The sequence below is a fragment of the Equus caballus genome, chromosome 1 (assembly GCF_041296265.1).
Source record: "Equus caballus isolate H_3958 breed thoroughbred chromosome 1, TB-T2T, whole genome shotgun sequence".
Classification (NCBI taxonomy): domain Eukaryota; kingdom Metazoa; phylum Chordata; class Mammalia; order Perissodactyla; family Equidae; genus Equus; species Equus caballus.
In genome coordinates this window covers 158,127,766-158,150,163 of record NC_091684.1, presented here as the reverse complement: position 1 = coordinate 158,150,163, position 22,398 = coordinate 158,127,766, and the positions used below count along the sequence as shown (strand labels likewise).

General features: G+C 37.1%; 1 protein-coding gene across 9 annotated transcripts in view; it reads right to left on the bottom strand.

Annotated features, from left to right (window-relative positions):
* FRMD5 (FERM domain containing 5) overlaps nucleotides 1-22,398 on the bottom strand; it is a 300,772-nt gene that overhangs the window by 146,296 nt on the left and 132,078 nt on the right. For 2 of the 9 annotated variants that reach the window (XM_070237810.1, XM_070237796.1), the window contains exon 1: nucleotides 13,163-13,307. The exons of 6 other annotated variants lie outside the window; for them this stretch is intronic. The gene's annotated coding sequence lies outside the window, so the exon portion shown is untranslated. Of the gene's footprint in view, nucleotides 1-13,162; nucleotides 13,308-16,029; nucleotides 16,125-22,398 lie in introns of those variants that run through there. One more of the 9 variants, XM_070237802.1, reaches the window with a different exon arrangement.

Sequence of the window (22,398 nt, the reverse complement as noted above, 5' to 3'; positions counted from 1 at the left end):
TAATTGCTATTTCACAGAACTGTAGTCAAGATTAAATGTCATGACGTATGTGAAAGCAAATGGCAAACTAAGCACCAACTCTGTTAGTTATTAAAATTGTGTTTTATAAAAAACACTCCTATGCGATACGCGTTCAGTTATTTACCTTCTCGTGTTGAACCACTTAACAGGACATAATGTATATACCATTACTCACTACTGAAAAACGAAATCTCTGGTAGTTATAGGAAAGGACTAACAGCTATTAATGATATGAAAAATAATATTGCTTTAATATTATCTCATTTTCCTAATTCTTGGCCCACAAACGGAAAATGAAACACTGAGGGAAGAAAGAATTGGGGTGTAGGAACAGCCCGCATCCTAGCCTCCATCCCATCTCCTTCCCTGCAACTGCTCTCCAAAGCCATTTGGAACAACTCGTTAGAGCCACAAAACAGTATAGCTTTTCGAAAAACCTGCCAGATTTTACCAACACTCTCTTCAAATACATACTAACCAATTAAAAATAAATGACAAAGAAACATCTTCATTATAGAAACTGACTCTTGAATGAATGAGAAAATATCCAATACAAAGAATTATTTAATGGATTGTGCCCATTAACTAAATGCTATTTTCACAGAAGTTGTCTCCCATAAAATAAAATTAGCTTCTCAATATAGAACTGGATATATTTTTAAAAATCAGATTCTATCCAAATTTTAATCACATGCAAACTCATTAGGATAAAATTGTAATATGGCAGTTTCCATAAAGGTGATCCAGAATCACAAAGATGAAAGGTACACAAGGATCTGCTCCTAAAAGAGCTGAGCTGTTTCCTAAGATCACACAGTGTATGTACTGCCCAAAGGCACTTGGCCACAGGATCTGAAATTCAGCTCCTACTCCTCTCCAGAGCCTTGCAACCAGGAGCAGGGCTAGGATAGTTTGCACAAAGGCAGGGGGTGGGGAGTGTTTAGCTTTAGTTTGGCCCAGACTTGGTGCCTTTGGCACCCTATAGCTACAGAAGGATCATATACAAGAGCAATTGTTTGAACTCCAGGCACACATTGGAGTTTTTTAAGACCTAATTTGGGTTTAGATAATGTGCTTGAAAGGAAGTTTAAAACAAAAGCAACTATTAAAATCCTTTTATTAAATTATTAGCAGTATCCTCAGCTACAAAGATAATTTGATTTTCTTGTTGAAGCTCTTTAACTGACACTACACTGTCAGTGTAAGGTCATTACACACACTCTAAGCTTTAATACCCAATGCATTTTGAAACATTAAAAATAAATAAAAACTCAAGTCTGTTTAATTTTACCACATGTTTAAAAAAACACTAAGTAGTATAAACAACTCTTTAGCAGCTTTTCAGGAACAGAAGTATGAAACATTCTTAAAGTGTGGTCCTTTGTGGTACAAAGCAGACGTGGAACACTCCTCTGGGATCTGCAGACCTCAGTTCAGATCTCAGCTCTGACCCTAACTACTGTTTGGCCTCAAGTCACCTTCACCTCTTTCAGTCTGTTTCTCCACTTGTAGGCAGTGGATTGAACTAAATTATTTCTAAGGCCTCCTCCAGCTTTGAAATTCTATAATTCTACAAAAGTGATTGTTACAAATCTCCTTTTCCCTGTGCGCTTTTCTTCACTTTTTATACCATACTTATTATTTAACCACTGTTCCTGGACTCCTTATTCTGGCATCCCTTACCACTTGTCCCCACACTGATATAACCTCTTTCCTTACTCATTAATTAACATATGATCCTCTCTCATCTTCTAACCTTTCCAAATTCACTTTAAAATTTTCATTAGCAGTTATTCACTGAAAAGCTTGAAGACGTAATTTCCTCTTTGTCCACTGTCCAAATTCCACTGGACAACTTGGCCTAGCTCAAATACTCCAGCTCATGTTGAGACAGTCAACAAGCCTTTATAATTCCAGGCAGTGGTGGGGTTCACAAAGTTAAAGACATCTAGAAGGAAAATGAGCATATAATCAAACCAGGAGAGAATAATTCTGAAGTAACATACAAATGAAAGAAAATAGGGTAAATATAGTCAAAGTAAACTCAAAGAGGTCAGAGCAGGAGAAATCTCAAGATTCCTCTCAGAGGAGGAGCAGGCGTTAGTTCATTTTAAGAGAAGAATAAGAATTGAACCGACAGAAATCTCTCCATGTGGGGCAACCTACACAGAAACCTAAGCACTGAGCAATTACAATTCTGAAAACCTTTCCAGGTGTTTTCCTTACTGTACAGAAAAAGAGATGGTCAAGAGAACAAGTTTTCTAACCAAAGGTTTTAGTTATAGGTTTCTAAATATTCAATACTCTGAAGAATCTCAACCACAGCATTGTGAAAGAATATCTTGTTAGAAGAAAAAACGTAACTGCCAATCTAAGTAAATCTTTCAAATATACTAGCTGAAGGTGCCATCATCCTCATAAACGACTTCAGAAACGTTGGCTAGGAAGGACAACATCTTGGCAAGTGTATCAGACATATCTTATGTGCCTTCTCAGTTGCCCTCCACACCACTGTCTCATTGTTCCTGAGGTCAACCCGGGATATTGTGAGGGAGGGGGCGATCCGCCCTGGTGACTGCTAATTAGCCAAATACCCCAAGTTTCTGGATTCTTCCACCACTTCCAAACTTGGATGAAATCCTACACCAGGGTGTGGAATCTGTCTTTCCAAGCAGCTATCAGTGGAGCAGTATGACACAACTCAGAAGTATGATTAAATCTCCATAGGGTGACTGACCTTTGATGACAGGAAACAGTAGGCAGAAAAGAGCCAGGCAGATAAATCCCCTCTCCCTCTCTGCTCCCATGAACTGTTCATCTATCCTATTTGGAGATAGCACGTGTGGTCAAACATACGCACTTGGTGAGCAACTAGCTGTATCTCTTTGAGGCTCATCATGACAGCTGCCAGCATGGTAATCCAATCACCTTACTTTGCTTCTCATACTTTCTTGCTTCTCATCTCTTTCCCCTCACTCTCACTGTTCTGGGATAGTACCTCCAAATAAAGCTTTACTTAATTCCTGCCTCAGGCTCTGGTTTCTAGAGAACCCAGGCTAAAAGAGCAACAAGGCCAAAAAGACATAAAGAAATGAACTTTAGATTAGTAATTGAGACACATTGGTTCTAATCCTGCTATAACTGGCTCTATTAATTAGCTATTTGACCTTAAACAAGTAACATTCTGAGATCTATAAAATGGGATAAGAGTTAGAGGAAGAAAGACTAGACTAAATGCCTGCTGGGTTGCTTCCAGCTCCAACGCTTTATGATCCTTAGGAATTATACAACCCAAAGCCCCAAGTAACTCATTAGAAGAAGGATCAATGGGAAAACCATGGAGACTTATTATATCCCAATTCATTTGACAACAGCAATCTTTGGGTCAGCCTTATGAAATACAACTATAACTGAATCTTAGGCAAAACTGTCTTGGGTCTGAAACAGGGCCATTTTCATTATCACCAGCAGCCAATGTTATTTGATGTGTAACAGTATATTTTGCAACTCAACCAAATATCACAAAGCCAATAAAACCAGGACACAGAAGGACTTATGAGAGTTATAAGACCACATCCGTTCTGTGGAAAAGTTATAAATATAAGAGTATTTTTAAAAATCAGTAGTATCATGTGAAAGAAGCCAGTCACAAAAGACCACATATGGTATGATTCCATTTATATGAAATGTCCAGCACAGACAAATCTAGAGAGACAGAAAGTAGACTAGTGGTTGCCTAGGAATGGGAGTTGGGGAAATGGTGAGTGACTGTTAATGGGCATGGGGTTTCTTTAGGGGATGATGAAAATATTCTAAAATTAGATTATGGCAATAGTTGCATAATTCTGTGAATACAATTTAAAAAAACACTGAATTATGCACTTTAAATGGGTGAATTGTATGATATGTGAATTATATCTCAGTAAAGCTGTTAAAAAAAGTAATTGGGCTGTTTTATCATGGGGAGTGAACTGGCTTAGAGACAAAAAATGTGTGAGGAATAAATGAGCATTTCTCTCTAAGGGCAGAGAATTGTAAAGAAGTTTACTTAGTTATCTCTTTAAAAAGGCTCTGGAAATGATGAAATCCAGCCATTTGTGACAACTTGGATGGACTTTGAGGGTATTATGCGAAGTGAAATAAGTCAGAAGGAGAAAGTCAAATATCATATGATCTCACTCATAAGTAGAAGATAAAAACAGTGACAAACAAACACATAGCAACAGAGATTGGATTGGTGGTTACCATAAGGGAAGAAGAGAGAGAGGAGGGTGAAAGGGGTGATCAGGCACATGTACGTGGTGATGGACTGTAATGAGTCCTTGGGTGGTGAACATGATGTCATCTACACAGAATTCGAAATATATTAGAATGTACATCTGAAATTATTATAATGTTATAAAGGAATGTTACCGCAATTTTAAAAAACGGCTCTGAAAGAGGACACACACAGTAACTTCACCTGGTTGACACTAAATTCCCCCAAGGGGCAAAGAGCCGGACTCTGTGAGGACAGACTACACGAAGAACCTAGGAATTTGTGCAACTGGCAGAGGAGTTTCAATGTGAACAAGTGCAAGATGACACACGTAGGCAGGACCCTCAACAAGCATCAGTCACAAACTACAAAAGGGACCTGGGAGAGACAGTGGATTATTCAATTCAATGCAACATTTTTTGGGGACAGCTACTATGTACAAGATACTGTTTCAGGAGCACTAGCAAAGAGGGGAATACAAAAACGACATGAATAGTTCCCCACTCCCTCCTCTACTTCAAAGAGTCTCTAATCTGGGAAGAGAGAAAACATGCACACTGCAAGGCCAGGTGATGAATGGTATGATAGAGTCTGAATAGGTACTAGAAGAGTTAAGGAAGGCTTCATGGAAGAGCTGGCATTTTCTCTGGGCCTTGAACATTTGAGAATATCAATCCAATATGCTGCTGTACCCTGGAAAACCAATCAAGTAATGGGAACCATTCAAGGAGGATAATAAATACAAACACTAATTATTCTACCTCATTATTATTATTATTTGGTGAGGAAGGTTCGCCCTGAGCTAATGTCTGTGCCAGTCTTCTTCTATTTTATATGTGGGTCATTGCCACAGCACGGCTGCCCAAGAGTAGTATAGGTTCACGCCCAGGAACCGAACCCAGGCGGCCGAAGCAGAGTGCGCCGAACTAAACCACTAGGCCACGGGGCCAGCCACTATTCTAGCTTATTTAAAACACAGATACTCTTCGTATGGGTCACTACACTTCATGAGAGGTAGAGCGAAACTCCATGTATATAGAGACAAGTCTCCTGACAAATCCTTGGCTTCAAATTCAGAAGTACCTTGTTCTTAAAGTTTTTAAGGTTCAGACTTAGCCTCTGAACACTTGGCTCCAAAAGCAACCAAAAATGCTAAGGAGCTGCAGGCTGATAAGATGGCTGTTTGCAGAAAAAGCCTCCCTCCGATTTGCTGACAACATCTATGATTACAAAGGAGAAGGAAAAGATAAGAAGGGAAAGGGAGAGAGCTGTCAGACAGCAACAGAGACTAGAAGCAGAGATTGGAAATGGTGACAGGGCAGGTGGCAAGGTTGCAAGCGGAAGACACTGGCTCAGAAGAAAGCCAGTTACAAAAGAGGGAGGAAAGAAACTCATTCACAGTCTAAGCCAACAAAGAGTTACCAGCTCATGAATAGCCCTTGAAGGCAGGGGAGAAACAGAAAGGAAGAGTGCCTAAGGACACGTACATCCACCCAGAAGCCTGCCAACCAAGGCAGTTCAAAGACCCTGGGGAGAAGGGGCTGTCCAACCGTGCAGAGCTCTAGCGTGACAAACTAAATCATTCAGCTTCATGCCCCACACCATATACATCCACAGCACAAAACACTAATGTCCCTAAACAGGACCCTGAATCAAGGAAAGGTTAAGTCAAACCTTCTCTCTTTAAAAAGGCTTATGTTACAAATATTGTCATTCAAAATTAAAGCCAAAACATTTGGGGCTTATGCCCCAATGTTTCAATCCTTCAAATCCTCAACTATATGGCAAACATTTTTTAGTCCCCAAATGGTTTATTCCATAATGACTTGAGACAATAGAAATTCATTCCTTAAAGGAAGAAGAAGGTAGCTAAAAGATAGAAATATCATTCCAGAAGGACAATTAAAAAAAAAAGACAATATCAGAAGCCATTTAATTACTTGAAAGGATAAAAAAGAAAAACAAAAAAGGTACCTGGCATACCAACTCATCCTCCAAATGGGAATCTGAGAATACTTGGCTTAAGGCTTGTGCTCTAAGAGAGGAACTGAGACAAGCCCCTATGTGCAAACATTTTACATCCTTTTAAAAACAGAGGCTCAGTGAAGGAAGGAACTGTTCCATGTTTCTCTTGGTCCTCCACAGTACTCAGACATAACGTCTTGCTTGCAATATAAACTACCAAACTGCCACACTCTTCCCTGCCATTTAGCAACTAAAGCTTTCATTACATACTAGCTGCTGCTTTTGATTAGCTCAGAAGAGTACAGTCGTATCCTCCCACCTTTTTCAGCTCTTGACACAAAGATACATCAATGGGGAAATCCTATGTCCTTCCCGCCTCTCTATCCCATGTGATTTACAGATGTGATTTTATCACTATGTTTTCTTTCTCCCATTTCCCACAATCCAGACACGCCAGCTTCTCTCAATATCATAATTACTTAACTCTACTTCCTCCCAGTCAAAATCTGGGGGCAGATTTCTGGGATAGGTTTCAAACCATTTAGGAGGGATCATGGTTTCAGTCTGGGCTAACAGTAGACAAATATAATGCCCACGGATGCTCCAGAGGCTCAGTCCTAAAGAAAAGTTGTGGGGTGATCCCAGGCATCACCAAGAGAAAAAGCAGTAAAGGGTGCCAACAGTTCCCCACTATTAGTCTAACCCTTTAGCTGGACTATTATCATTACCCTTTGTACTTTGAATTGTTTGAGACTTCTGATAGGACATAGATGTGTGATCATTCACCCTGGCCTATCTTCCAGCCCAGTTTACACCTGCCATCAGGAAATTCCATACAGTTTGACATTTGAATTAGAGTATCTACCTTTCACAAAGTATTATTATTTACCCATTAAAATAAGCTAGGATGGGGCTGCGATGGGTCTAGAGGCTCTTTGCTCTGAACTTCCAGTCTCTGCCACGGTCTTGTCTAGTGGTGAGATGCATTTACATTTCCCATATGTTGCTAAATCTCCAAGATGACCAGCAATCACTTTCCACCACCATTTCCTGACACAAATGATTAGCACTGCCCTTCCAAAGACATCATGAAAAGTGATTGCTGATAAAAAGATGTATGTAGGAATACAAGCAGCTAGGAACATTCATTCTTTCCTGTTGGGCGGTCACAGAAGTATTTGATACTGCTACCACCTGCTATTAACCTGATATACAGCCAGTCATGCGGTGGCCCATGCTATGTCTTGGGAGATGCACAAAGCTGCCAGGTGTTGGGGTCAGTGGGAAATATGGAAAGTAGCTGGTTAGATACATGAAGAAAATACAGTCTGAATAGTCTTGCTGTAAAACATTTAGACAGTAGTCTAAATGCTCTTGCTACAGTGTTTTTGTCATTTATCGATGTAAAGACAGACTTCATTTTATTATTTGGTGATGCTTTTTTATTTTTCAATAAACCCTTTCAAAACTAATGACCTTAAAAATGTGCATGCTTAATGGAAAATTAAGTCTTGAAGTTCTTTTCTCAAGTAAGTTGATCATGAACACATACCCTATAATTTGCTGACATCTTCCATCTACCACAGAGGGGATAGAGATATCAATATCTATGTTAAAACCAGAAGATAAAATCCTTTTGAAGAAGCATCAGCATCTGCTTTAAAAGTAGTAGCTACACATATAAAGGGGTCGAACAAATAAGTGAATGGATGGTGGACGGTGGGAGCCAGGCTTCTCACTGTTAGAGAGAAGCAAGAGAGGAAGGCCAGAATAAACTGTGTAGTACTGGATTAGAGGTAAAGATATTATTAGAGTCAAAGACATCAATATAAACTTATGTTTGGCTTAATATGTATTAAGATTGATACTGAAATAATTATAGATATGTGTTTATGCATGGGTTTGCATACATACATACTCTGTCTGCTGAGAGAGCCCAGAAGCAGTCACACCCTAATAGAAATGAGCACACCCAGCACCCAGATCTTGGCTTCTAAATACCATTCTCTGATAAAAGAAACCAAGATTCCTTGGATAAATTGAATGATTCTAAGGCTGGGGCAAAATGCAAGATAAGCCTGGAACAACCAGTAGTGCCATAAGGTAAGGAAGTAATCAAAAAACAAAAGGGTAGGGGCATGTCAAAAGGATTTAATTTAGGAGCCAACCTGAAAGGACTCCCCATGGCTAAAGCTGGAACAATGTGAGCAAGAAAATAAATAACACAGTACTGGTTTATAGCCCAAAGTAGAAAATAAATATACATGAGTCTGTACTGATATAGAAGACTGAATAAATAAAGAAGTGGGGGAGCAAAGATAAATCTTTCTTATAAAAGAAATCCAAATAATTTATATAGCTTATTACCCCTCCAGGAGGTAGAGCTTAATTCCTCCCTCCTCTCTCTTGAGTGCAAGCCAGATTTAGTGACTTGCTTCCAAAGAAGTATCGCAGAGGACGGCAAGGGTGGTTGCCAGAGGCTCAGGTGGGGGGTAGGCAAAATGGGTGAAAGGAGTCAAAAGATACAAACTTCCAGTTATAAGATAAGTAAGTCATGGGGCAGTAATGTACAGCATGGCGATATAGTTAATAATACCATATTGCATATTTTGAAAGTTGCTGAGAGAGGAAATCTTAAAAGTTCTCATCACGAGAAAAAAAATTCTGTAACTATGTATGGTGACAGATGTTAACTAGACTTATTGTGCTGATCATTTCACAATATATACAAATATTGAATCATTATCTTGTACACCTGAAACTAATATAATGTTGTATGTCAGTTATACCTCAATAAAAAAGTTACCCAAATTAAAATCAAGCAGTAGTTCAAGAACACTTTGGATTTTAATTCCAAAAAGTCAACATTTTTTCAAATGTAAAAAAAAAAAAAATCACAGAGATAGCTTATTTGTTTTGTCGTGTAAAAATATCTGTCAAAGAAGATATTCAGAATGGAGGCAAAAAAGTGTTTTTTGGGTTGAAATATTTACACTCTAATTTTTTTGAGGTATAATTTATTTACAACAATATTTATATTTCAATAATATTGAAACGTACAGTTCAACGAGTTTTGGCTCACTGTATACAGTCATGTAACAATCACCACAATTAAGACATAAAATATTTCTATCACTCCAAAAAGTTTCCTTGTATACTTTGCAGTCAATCCCCTCCCCTCTCTCTAGCACTGACAACCACTGATGCGTTTTCTGTACCTATGGTTTTGCCTTTTCTATAATTTCATATAAATTGAATAGTACAGTATATGGTCTTTTGTTTCTGGCTTCTTTCACTTAGCATAATGCTTTTGGGACTCATCCATACTGTTGCCTATATCAGAAGTTTCTGCCTTTGTATTGCTGAGTAGCATGCCTTTATACGAATGTACCACAGTTCACCTGTTGAAGAACATGTGGGCTCTTTCTACTTTGGGGCTACCTTGAATAAAGGTGCTACGAACATTTACATATAAGTCTTCATGTGGACATATGTTAGGGGTGGGATTGGAGAGTCATATTAAGAAACAGCCAAACTGTCTTCTAAAGTGGGTGTACCATACTGCATTCCTGGCAGTAAGTAATATGATAATTCTACTTGTTCCAGGTTATCAACAAGACTTGATATTATAAAACTTTAATTGTAGTCATTCTAGAGGGTGTGTAGTGCTGTGCTATGCCATTTTGGTTTTAATTTGCATTTGCCTAATGACTAACAATGTTGAGCATCTTTTCAAGTGGTTATTGGCCGTTTGTATATTTTCATTGGTGAAGTGTTTGCTTAAATCTTCTGCCTATTTAAAAAATTGAGTTGTATTAATGATTTGTGACAGTTATTTATATACAAATCTGTTATTAGATGTGTTTTGCAAATTTTTCTCTGCCTGTGACTTGTCTTTCCATTTTCTTAACAGTGTCTCTCAAAGGGCAAAAGATGTAGATTTTAATTAAGTCCAATTTACCAATTTGTTCCTTTTATTATGTATGCCTTTTAGTTTCCTTTCAAAGAATTCTTTGCCTAACCCACATCATGAAGATTTTCTTCTAGAAGTTTTAACTCTAACGTTTAGGTCTATGATCCATTTGAACTAATTCTTGTATAAGGAGTGTAAGAGTTGACGTTATATTTATTGCATATGGATATCTAACTGTACCTTAGTACCTTTGTTGAAAATCAATTGACTGTGTATGTGTGGGTCCTTTTCTGGACTATATTCTGTTCCATTGATGTCTATATCTATCCTTAAGCCTAAACCGTATCATCTTGATCAACTGTAGCTTTATATTGTCTTAAAATGAAGTAGTGTGAGATCTCCAACCCTGCTATTCTTTTTCATAATTGTTTTGGCTATTCTGGGTTCTTTGCATTTCCACATGATTTTTAGCATCAGTTTGTCAGTTTCTTTTTTAAAAAGCCACCCAGGAAGAATTTATATAGAACTGCAAAATTTTTCAGTATATCTATCTAGGACTAGAGTTTTCTTTTTGGTTTCAAGGTTTTTAACCATCAGTTAAATTCTTTAAAAGATACAGGGCCACTCCAGTTACCTATTTCTTCCTGAGTGAGCTTTGGTTGGTTGTATCTTTCAAGAAATTTGTCATTTCATCTAAGCTGTCAAACTTACTGGCTTAAATTTATTCACGTACTTATACATTTTAATACAAAAACAAAATTGAAAATATTCTCCATTTAATAGAATTTGTTCTGAGTTTATCAAGTACCTCAGCACTTTAGAATCAGTATTTTTTCAGTTATAATAAATAGCGTGGTTTATACAGGAGTCAATAATGTCACATTTATGAGCCATAAAATGCAACTGTGAAGATGATCATGAGCAATTTTGTAAAAATACTAAAAATAGTAAGTTCATTTTGAAATAAATACAATCTTCAGAAAAATACCAGTGACATGAGAATAGATACAGAAGCAGTTAAGAAAATGATTAAAGTATGATTATGCCAAGAATAATTATTTTGATTGTTATATTTGAATGTTCAGATAATCAATATAAAGTTTTGTGTGTGTGTGTGTATTTGTTTTGGAAAGAATTATTTTGGGGAAATGTTTTTTTTATATTCATTTTATAGTCATCAATGTAATTACAATTTTTCAGTCAAGAAATATTTTGAAAATTATATAATTTTAATTATCTTAAGAATCGTCTTTCACTCTTAAAAGTGAATTAGGATGATAAATTATATTGTCAACTTAGATATAACCTACTGCCTCAGATCAGTATTAGGATGACTTTCTAAGATTCTCCTATGACTTTACTGACCTAAAAAGTCATCTTTGGGGCTGGCCCCGTGGCTACTCAAGTGGTTAAGTTCACACACTCCACTTCAGCGGCCCAGGGTTTCACCAGTTCGGATCCTGGGCACGGACCTAGTACCACTCATCAGGCCATGCTGAGGTGCCATCCTACATAGCAGAACCAGAAGGACCTACAACTAGAATATACAACTACGTGCTGGGGGGCTTTGGGGAAAAGAAGAGGGGAAAAAAAAGATTGGCAACAGATGTTAGCTCAGGGTCAATCTTTTAAAAAAAAAAATCATCTTCAGTAATCCTGAAAAAAAAACACTAAAGGAGCAGAGTCAAACAGATATGGTCCTTGGCATATGATAGAGGTAGGATTTCAAATGAGCAGGAAAAGGATGGACTGTTCAATAAATGGGTGAGATAACAAGCTTTCTATTTGGAAATACACATACACACAAAATTATATGTATTATAATTAGATCCCTACCTTACATTCCATACAAAGATAAACATCAAACAGATAGAAGACCCGAATTTGAGGTCTAAAACTTTAAAACTAGCAGAAGAAAATCTTGACACAGCATGGATTCCTTAATTAAGGTATATTTTAAAAGACTGAGAAAGTTGATTACATCAAAATTATAAATTTTTATACAACGAAATATATCAAAAACAAAGTTAAAAAGATAAGCAACAGATTGAGAGAAACCATTTTCAACATATATAACAAAGAATTAATATTCAGACTTTGTGATAAACTACCACAAATCAGCAAGAAAACAGGTATTCAATGGAAGATGAAATTCATGTAGCCAATAAACATGAAAAGATGATCAACCTCATTAGTAATTAAGGAACTGCAAATTAAATCCACAAGACTGGCAAACAATAAAATAGCTTGACAATTTTAAGTGTAGGTGAGGAAGTAGAGATAAAGGAATCCCCATACATTCTTAGTGGAAATGTAAACTAGTACAATCATTTTGAAGGATAATTTGGCAATATCTAGTAAAGCTGAAAATGAGGACATCCTATGACCCAGCAATTTCAATTCTAGGTACAGAATTATAGAGTGGTACTGTTCAAGAGAAATGTAAAGAAAGCCACATATGTAATTTTAAACGTCTAAGTAGCCAAATTAAAGAAAACTAAAAGAAACAAGGAAAATTAATTTTAACAATATATTTTACTTAACCTAATACATTCACAATAGTATCATTTCAATATGTAATATAACAAATGTATAAATGAGATATTTTATATTACTTTTTCATACTAACTCTAGTGTGTATTTTATATGTACAAGACTTCTCAACTTGGACTAGCCTCATTTCAAGTGCTCAATAGCCACATGTGGCCAGTGGCTATCGCATTGGATAGCACAGCACTAGAACCTCGCTACTCAAAGCATCAGCAGCACCTAGAAATTTCTTAGAAACGCAACCTCAGGCACAACCCCAGACCTACAGCATCAAGATGTGCAGTTTAACAAGATCACCAGGTGATTCATATAAACATTAAAAAGTTTGGGAGACCATGCCCTAGAAAATTTCTCAACAGCTGTGACCTGACACGATGTTACAGGTGTGCTTTAACGACTCCTTCAGCCCTCAGAATGACAGTTAGGCTGAGGTAACTAGAGACCCTGCCATTTACCTCTCATCTGTTTACCCCAGTGTACCATGCAAAAATCCTTTTTTGTCTTTCTTGACAGGCGAAACATTTGGGAAGCTCTGTCCTAGAGAACTTCTCACACAGGTCCACAATGAGACATATAAAAGGATGTCCACTGAAGAACAATCTATAAAAGAAGGAAATATGGAAACAACCCAAACATCCATCAGTGGGAAATGAGATAAATTGGGACAAATTCACATTATGGGATATAATATCATAGTAAAAATGTTTGAACTAGATCTGAAGATATTGACATGGCTAGATATTGATAATAGTTGTTGACTTCAGGGAGGGAGAGAAAGGAATAGAATTGGGAAGAGAACACATGTGACTTCAATTATATAATTTTAATTTTTAAAATTTTCTAAAGCAAATATGAAAAAAATGTTTACACTTCATTTTGGGTTATTGGTGAATGGAAGTGTGTTTTATTATCTTTGTACTTTTTTGTATTTGGGGAGTCATTTTTCAAGAAAAACAAACCTGACTCAACAAAGACGGAAATAAATGCACACAATTTCAAATAAAATGAATATATAGAATAAAAAGTTCTACTTCACTCCTTCCCTCAATCTTAATCTTTTCCCCAGACTTAACCACAGTTGACAGCTTGGTATATAGCATTCCAAACAATTTTCTATACATTTATAAATATACAACTTCTATATGTCAACGGGCTCTTAAGAGAGAGAATATTGAACATATTTCTGAGACTTGCTCTTTTTACTTAACACTATATACTGAACATTTTTCCTTGTCAGAACAGATTTATCTAGCTCATTCTTTTTTTGTGTGTGAGGAGGATTGCCCCTGAGCTAACATCCGTTGCCAATCCTCCTGTTCTTTCACTTGAGGAAGATTAGTCCTGAGCTAAAATCTTCGCCAATCTTTCTGTACATTTTGTACGTGGGATGCCTCCACAGCATGGCTGATGAGTGGAGCAGGTCCACACCCAGGATCCGAATCCACAAACTCGGGCTGCCAAAGTGAGCAGAGCATGTAATACTTTAACCACTCAGCCACTGGGCTGGCCCCTAGCTCACTCTTTTATTCTTTTTAATGGCTCTATAGTATTCCAATGTATGGATACTCATCATGTATTTAAAAGCAGCAGTAGAAAATTGGAGAGCAGTCTTTCCTGAAGATAAAGCTTCCTTAGAAAGTATCTAAAATTCTATTTATTTTTCTCTCATCCAAGAAATTTGATGATGATATACAGAAAATTTCAAAGGTGCCTCTACCTCTCCCTTTAGGGGGCATATGTAGATGAATACTTTAGAAGAAATAAAAGTGAAAAAAATCCTACTGGAATAATATTAGAAAGCACACTGTAGTCTTCCATTACTTTCATTTCAAATCCAACTTTTAGAAAAAGAAAAAACTATTTTGGGTATCCAAATAACAAATCCTTTTTAAGCCCCAGAATTTAAAGATCACTGAATAATGAAAATTATGTAATGCCTGTATGCAGGGTGCTCTGAAAATTATTTTTGAATTCCCACACCATTATCATTAATGGACACCAGCTGTGGGCTCAGAGTATCCTGGGTACATTACACAATGAAAACATAGACAGGATGGCACAACACATATGCCATGTGCACAGCTTGGTTCTAATTAGCATCACTGTGAATACATATTTATTGAGAAAGATGGTGTAGTGGTTGGGAGTGCAGACCCTGGAGTCAGACTGCCTGGGTTCCAATCTTGGCTCAGCCACCTATGTAGTGCGTGACCTTGAGCAAATTATTAAAGCCTCCTTTTCTCCTTTGAAAAGAGAGGAAAACATCTCACAAACTTGCTATGAGAATTAAAAAGAAATAATGAATATACAGTATTCAGGAAAGTGTCTACGCCTTAGTAAGCACTCAACAAATATTAGGGATTATCACTATTAGTACTATGGAATAATTATAATACTAAAGGGGTTCTACTAGGACTCGAGGTTACCAAAAAATGTGGAACAGTTTCCCAGCCTTGAATAGCTTACAATTTAGAAATCAATTTGAATATCCCAAAGTGGAAAGACAAAATTATGAAGAGCATCACGTTCCTATTCAGACCTAAAAATTAAAACAAAATCACTTCTCAGTCACCCTACCCAAACAGTTAAATATTTAATCAATTTACCTTATTTGAGTACCTAATAGAGTTAATAACACTATACATATAATGGAGATATGAATACAATCTAGTGTATAGGTTGACCTAAGGTTTTTTAATATAAAAATTTGAGACTGTATTTATCCTTGATTACACATTGATTTTGATAATGATATTGATTTCACGACCCACCAATCCACTAAGAGTTGCTTTAAGAGGCAGCTGAGAGACCACCACTGCCCACCAACTAGTAGCATATAAACTGACCCACGTTTTGTAGGAACTATTTTTAAACTTTAAAGGTAAACTTATACACAATACTTGACAGTTTACAAAGTTCCTGCAACTCACTCCTTCCTTTCTCCATAATTGGGAGATGAACATGACATCCTTCATAACAGTTCTAGGGCCTTCATTCAGAACAGATGATACAATTTGTCACATAAGGTGACTCTACATCATTTTACTCAACTGGTTCCACTTTTTTTTCACCCTCATTGTTTTGAAACCAAAGAATACATCTGCTACGCACTGATTAGTTTTAAAAGGCAAAACTGACACTCAGAAAAATGAGGTTTTGAGCTCACGTCTTGACTCACAATAAAGCCAAAGCATATATTACCTACTCAGCTTCACCAATCTCTGTCTACCTCATGTTTTCTGCTTCATTTTCCAGATTTTTCTCCAAGGATATGAGTGCCCTTGTTTTCAGTTCAAATCAAAGCAATTCAAGAGATACTTACTCAGTACCTACAGGATCGACAGCCCTGTCTGGTTGCTAGAGAGGGTCCAGAGATGGACAAGTACTAGTCTTTGCCTTCAGAGAGCTACAGTCTCCTTTATAAAGCTATAATACAAGGCAGAACAATAAGGGCCACAGAGAAGTTTGCAATGTGATAGTGATTTAAAGATTGGAGAGTACCCTCTGGTGGAAGAGGGAGGAGATGGTGAAAAGTGACTTTGAGGCATTTGAGTAAAGACAGAATTTCAACAGGAAGAGTTGAAGGAAGACAGGGATTCTGGGGAGCGAGCATTAGGCAGGAAACTAGGGGGTGTGTTCAAGGACGAGTGAGTTGTCCAGATGTGTCAGAGTTGAGAGAATATGTTACAAAGGACTTTGAATATTGAGCTGGAAAGTCCTATAGATAACTCAGTATTAAATGAGTCATCAAAAATTTGGGGGCAGGAAAGTAATGTGATAAGAAGTTCACTTTGGGAAGATTTATCTGATGGAAAGTGTGTAAGATGAGTCAAAGTGGGAGATCAGGGCCTTGGGGACCACTGAGAAGGCTATTGCAATATTTCAGATGAGGTGAAACAGCTCTTTCAAAATTAAAAGGGAAAAACTCAAAGAGATTGGTAGGTGAAAGGAAAAATAAAATTGGGAAAACCTCCCCTCCCCCAGTTATTTTTCTTAAGGGGAAACAGAGACTTGAGATCATATGAAGGAAGAAAAGACAGAACAATAGAGGAGAGACTATTGATGCTAGGAGGGAGAGGTGGACCAATCATTGAATCAAAAGTCCTACAGGAGGGGATGGAATGGCCCAGGTGGAGGTGTCCATCTTAAAAAGGAAAAGTATAATTTCTGTATTTCAAAGGAGGGTGTGACAAGCTGAGAGAGAATGAAAATATATAGAAACTTATGAAGCTGAGACAAAGGGAGGTGAGGAATTTGTAGCAAATAATCTCAAACTTCTCAGAAAGGAGGAGGCAAGCTCACGTGCGTAGAGTAAGGGTACTAGGGAGAGACTGGTACTTGCTGTGAATGGGGGCACTTGGAAAAGATCAAAGGAGATGTAATAAAGAGTAAAAAAGCATTGATTAAAAAATTGCTAACATACCTAAAGCAAAAGCAACCAAAGGAAAAACAGTTACAATGGTCTTATTCAAAATTAAAAACCTTTGTGCTTCAAAGGACAACATTAAGAAAGTAAAAATACAATCCAAAGAAAGGAAGGAAAACTTTGCAAATCCTGTATCTGATAACGGTCTAGCATCCAGAGTATATAAAGAATTCTTACAACTGAACAGTGAAAAGACAAATAACTCAATTAAAAAATGGGCAAACGATTTGAATAGACATTTCTCCAAAGAAATACAAATAGCCAATAAACACATGTGAAAATGCTCAACACTATTAGACATTAGGGAAATGCAACTCAAAACCACAATGCAGTACCACTTCACACCCACTAGAATGGTCATAATCAAAATCATAAATGGCCATAATAAAAAATAGTAAGTGTCAGTGAGGGTGTGGAGAAATTAGAACTCTCATATATATTGCTGGTGGGAAAGGAAAATGGTGCAGCCATTTTGGGAAACAATGTGGCAGTTCCCCATACAGTTAAACACAGAGTTATCATATGATCCAGCAATTTCATTCCCACTCAAGAGAAAAGAAAACCCACTTCCACACAACAACTTGGACACAAACGTTCACAGCAGCATTATTCATAACAGCAAAAAAGTAGAAACAACTTAAACAGCGATCTACTGATGAGTGGATAAACAAAATGTGGTCTATATTCATCCAACGGAATATTATTCAGCCATAAAAAGAAATAAAGTACTGATACATGCTACAACACGGATGAATCTTGAAAACATTATGCTAACTGAAAGAAGCCAGACACAAAAGGCCACATACTACATGATTCCATTTATATGAAATGTCCAGAACAGGTAAATCCAAAGAGACAGAAAGTAGATTAGTGGCTTCCAGGGCCTGGGGGAATAGGAGAATGGGGGTATGCAGAATGATGGCTAACAGGTACGAAGTTTCTTTTTCGTGATGAGGAAAATGTTCTGTGATTACATAGTTGTGATGCACAACTTTGTGAATATACTAAAAATCACACTGATTTGTACACTTTAAACAGGTGAATTTTATGATATATGAAGTATATCTAACAAAAAAAAGATTGCTAGGCAGCAGTGAGTTCAGACAACCTGTATTTTGTTCTAGATCTATTCAAAATGGAATCATTATTTTCTCAGGCTATAATAAGTCATACAGTCAGACTGTGGGGATTACTCTGACCAGAGTACTGGCAAGGCAGGAATGACAGAGTCAATGGAATGAACAGCATATGGCTGAAATGGGTATCCATAAAAGCCCAGGATCTTTCAAAACACAACAGTAAAAACACAAACAATCCAATCAGAAATTGAGCAAAAAAAATGAACAGACATTTCACCAAAGAGGATACACGGGTGGCAGATAAGCACATGAAAGGATCTTCCACATCATTAGCCATTAAGGAAATGTAAATTGAAACCACAATGAGATACCACCACACGTCTCTCAGAATGACTAAAATAAAAAATAATGACAACACCAAATGCTGGTGAGGATGCAAAGAAACTGGATTATTTACACATTGTTATGGGAATATAAAATGGTACAGCCACGCTGGGAAACAATTTGGCAGTTTCTTATAAAACTAAGCATTAACCTACCATATAACCTAGCAACTGTACTCCTGGGCATTTATCCCAGAGAAATGAAAACGTATGTTCACAGAAAAACCCTTACACAATTGTTCCCGACAGCTTTATTCATAGTAACAAAAAACTGGAAACAACCCAGATGTCCTTTAACAGGTAATGGTTAAACAAATTGTTATACCATGAAAAACTACTGGGCAATAAAAAGAAACAAAACTACTGATACACACAACATTCTGGAAGAATCTACAAGGAATTATACTGGGTAAAGAAAACCAATACCAAAAGGTTACATATGGTACGATTCCATTCATGACATTCTTAAAATGACAAAAATTATAAAAGTGGAGAACAGATTTGTGTTTGCCAGGGGTCAAGGATGGGAGGGTGGGAGAGAGGAAGGCGGCTATCAAGGTGGGTAAGAGGCATCCTTGTGGTGATGGAAATGTTCTGTACTTGACTATATCTGTGTCAATATCCTAGTTGTGATACTGTACTATAATTTTGCAAGATGTTATTATTGGGAGAAACTGGGTCAAGGGTACGATGGATCTCTCTGTATTACTTCTTACAACTGCATGTGAATCTACAATTATCTCAAATAAAGAGTTTAATTGAAAAACAGTTTAGGTTAAGCTACAGGCAAGCCAAATCAAACTCTCACCGGCAGCTTTCACATCTAAAATATGGGGATAATAATACTTACTAATGAGAATTTTAAAAAATATATGTAAAGTGAGTAGATTCTGGAACACAAGGTCTCTCAATGATAAATGGTAGTTTAATATAACTTCTACCATTACTGAAATGGCTCAGGAACTGCAAATGGCTAGCCATCTCCAGAGGATTTATTATCAAGGACTGTGAATGCGTAAAGGCCTTGAAGGGCACATTCATGGTACCTAAAATGCACAAGAAACCAGATCCCCTAATGCAAACCAGGCCCTCTCACTGAGAGACTCCTTCTGGTCAAGAATGCTGTAAGTCAGGAAAGAATAGATCTAAACGGATCTAATATTTACATGAGTCAGAGAACTGCAGAGAACTTCTATGCTGTAGTGTAGAAGTTAGCAAAACTGGCTCTGGAGCCAGACTGCCTGGATGTGAATCCTACCTCGTCAATTACTAACCATGTGACTTTAGGCAAAACAAGTGGTTCTCTGGGCATCAGCTTCCTCATATATTATGAGATTCTAAAAGATAATACAAATACATTACTTTAGCACAGCGCTTCTATAAGTACTCAATAAATGTTAGCTATTATTAGCATTAAAAGAGGCTATGATAATTAACTAGCGTAGCTAATCTTTCCTGCATAGAAAGAATCACCTCCACAACATTCCCAACATCCTATCCTACCTTTACTTGAACCTATCTAATGATGGGCAGCTCACTGCTTTTCAAGGCAATCTATTCCAATTTTAGGCAACTGCGATCACTAGAAAATTGTTCCTTCTATTTTTATTCCAAATCTTTCCTTCAACTTCCAAACATTAATCTTGGTTCTGCCTTTTCAAGCTATAAAAAATGTCTGGGCGCTCTTCCATGCAGCATGTCACATATTTGGCACCTGCTATCCCATCATGTGGCACTTTTGGAAACTAGTCTGCTCCTCTCTTGTCCTGTGACCCAGGAGACACCTCTCTGAGTCTGTTTCCTCATCTCAAAAGTTAGAGTTCCAGATTAAATAATCCCTAAGGTTTTTTCCCCTAGAGGCAAGAACTACGATTTTACTTCTGTCTTTGCCCAGTTATTCTGATTTGTTCTCTCTTGCAGATCTTAGTCCCATTGTCACCTTGCTGCCTTCCTTTGAGTATGGCTTAGTTGGTTAACAGCCTTATTAAAATGTAATCCCCAGAATGGAACACAAAATTAAAGCTCTGGCTACAACAGTCAAGTGTACTGTAAAACTCTCTCCTCCCTACTTAAAAGCAACTTAAGACAAGCATTTGGGGCTAACATTTTACCAGTTTGCTTAATGGTGAGCCTATAGCTAACTAAAACCTCTGGGGTTTTTTGTCATAAAATGCTATTTTCTCCATCTTGTATACTCAGAGCTGAGTTTTGGAATCTAAGTTCAGGATTTTATATTTATTTCTGTTCAATGTCATCTTTTTAAGCTCTGCTCCATCATTTCAGTTCATGAACCTTTATTTGAATCTTAACTGCATCACTCATTGTCTTAATGAAGGTACACTGATCATATTCTTAATGATCAGGAAAACATTTTAAAAATCTTTATATTCCAGTATATAAACCAGTGCTTATATACAAAATACTGCTTCCTTACTATTAATGCTGGATTTTCTTTTTAACTTTAAGATATTTCCTAAGAGTTCCGATGGTACAAACAGACAGGAAACATGTTTTGGACCTATCAACCTCAACAGCTCTCTTTTAATGATCGTAAAACCTAGCAGTTCTAAGCATGACATAAAACAGTCAAAACAAAGAGCCGGGTATGCCTCTCAATGTGTTGGGACTGCCTGATGGAAGGGGAACCCAATCCACACAACCTCGCAAATGTTTGCACCTTCCTGCTACTTGTCATAACAGTGACTGAATGACTCTCCTTGGTTAATTAAATAAGGATTTTGAAACACAGCCAGACTACCTTGTCCTCCTGAGGTGAAAAAGGTAGATTATTACAGAAATTTGCTATCAGAGACAATTTAAGCAGCTTTACAATGCTTTAGCTTACTGCTTACCTCTATTATAAAAACTTCCAGTGAAAAGCTCTCCTTTTGCTTTTGTAGCACTCCAGAATTCATCATGCAATATTTCTTTATGTCACACTAATGTTCATATGACTGTGTTCAGGTGGGAAGAAGTTCCTTCCACTAATTGGACTATGATTGTCCCTTTCAAAGATAAAATTATGACAAATTTTTGGTAGCAAAAGAAAATAATTGTGCTTTTTATTAACTATAAATTATACAATAAAAATTTTAAAATGAAAAAATAGTAAAAATTCACCTTTTAGGTAAATCTTGGTATTTCTTTCCCCAATGCACGATTTCCTCTATATTCCTCTAAATGGATAGGGACTTGTGATTAATATTCTTTTGGGGACAAATTTTACTGACCACCTATAACCATGCTGACATATTAATAATAACAAAAATGTAAAACTTCATGGACATTAGAATCTGGACCCACTTCAAAGCTTTAACCTTGCCTCACTGCATAGTTTCACCCCTGGTTTTCTCTGTAGGTTTTACAAAAGCTTATCCCACTGTTCACAAGAGTCACCCTGCAATGGCCACCCCTGGCCTGATCTCAAGTTGATTACAGGCACCCTCAAGCCATTCCCTCTCCTGGGGCCATCGGGAGGGTGTTCCCACATCCTTTCTAGACAAAATGGGTCCTCTATGACATTTATTCATAGGAAATTTTTTTTAACCTGGTAGAATTTTGTGGTTCATAACAATAAAACATTAGTATAAACTATGAATTAGATCATGGGGATATGCAATGATGTTGTATATAATTAGATGTGAGATAAAACAGTATTTGTTAATTCTATCTGTAACGTATTCTACACGGCAATAATCCATACACTATCTATGCTTAAAAACAGACACAGGGACCTAAGCCCTCATGCTAGAATATCCTCTCCAAGCCCTAGCCTATATATCCATCTTAACTAGATTCTTTAA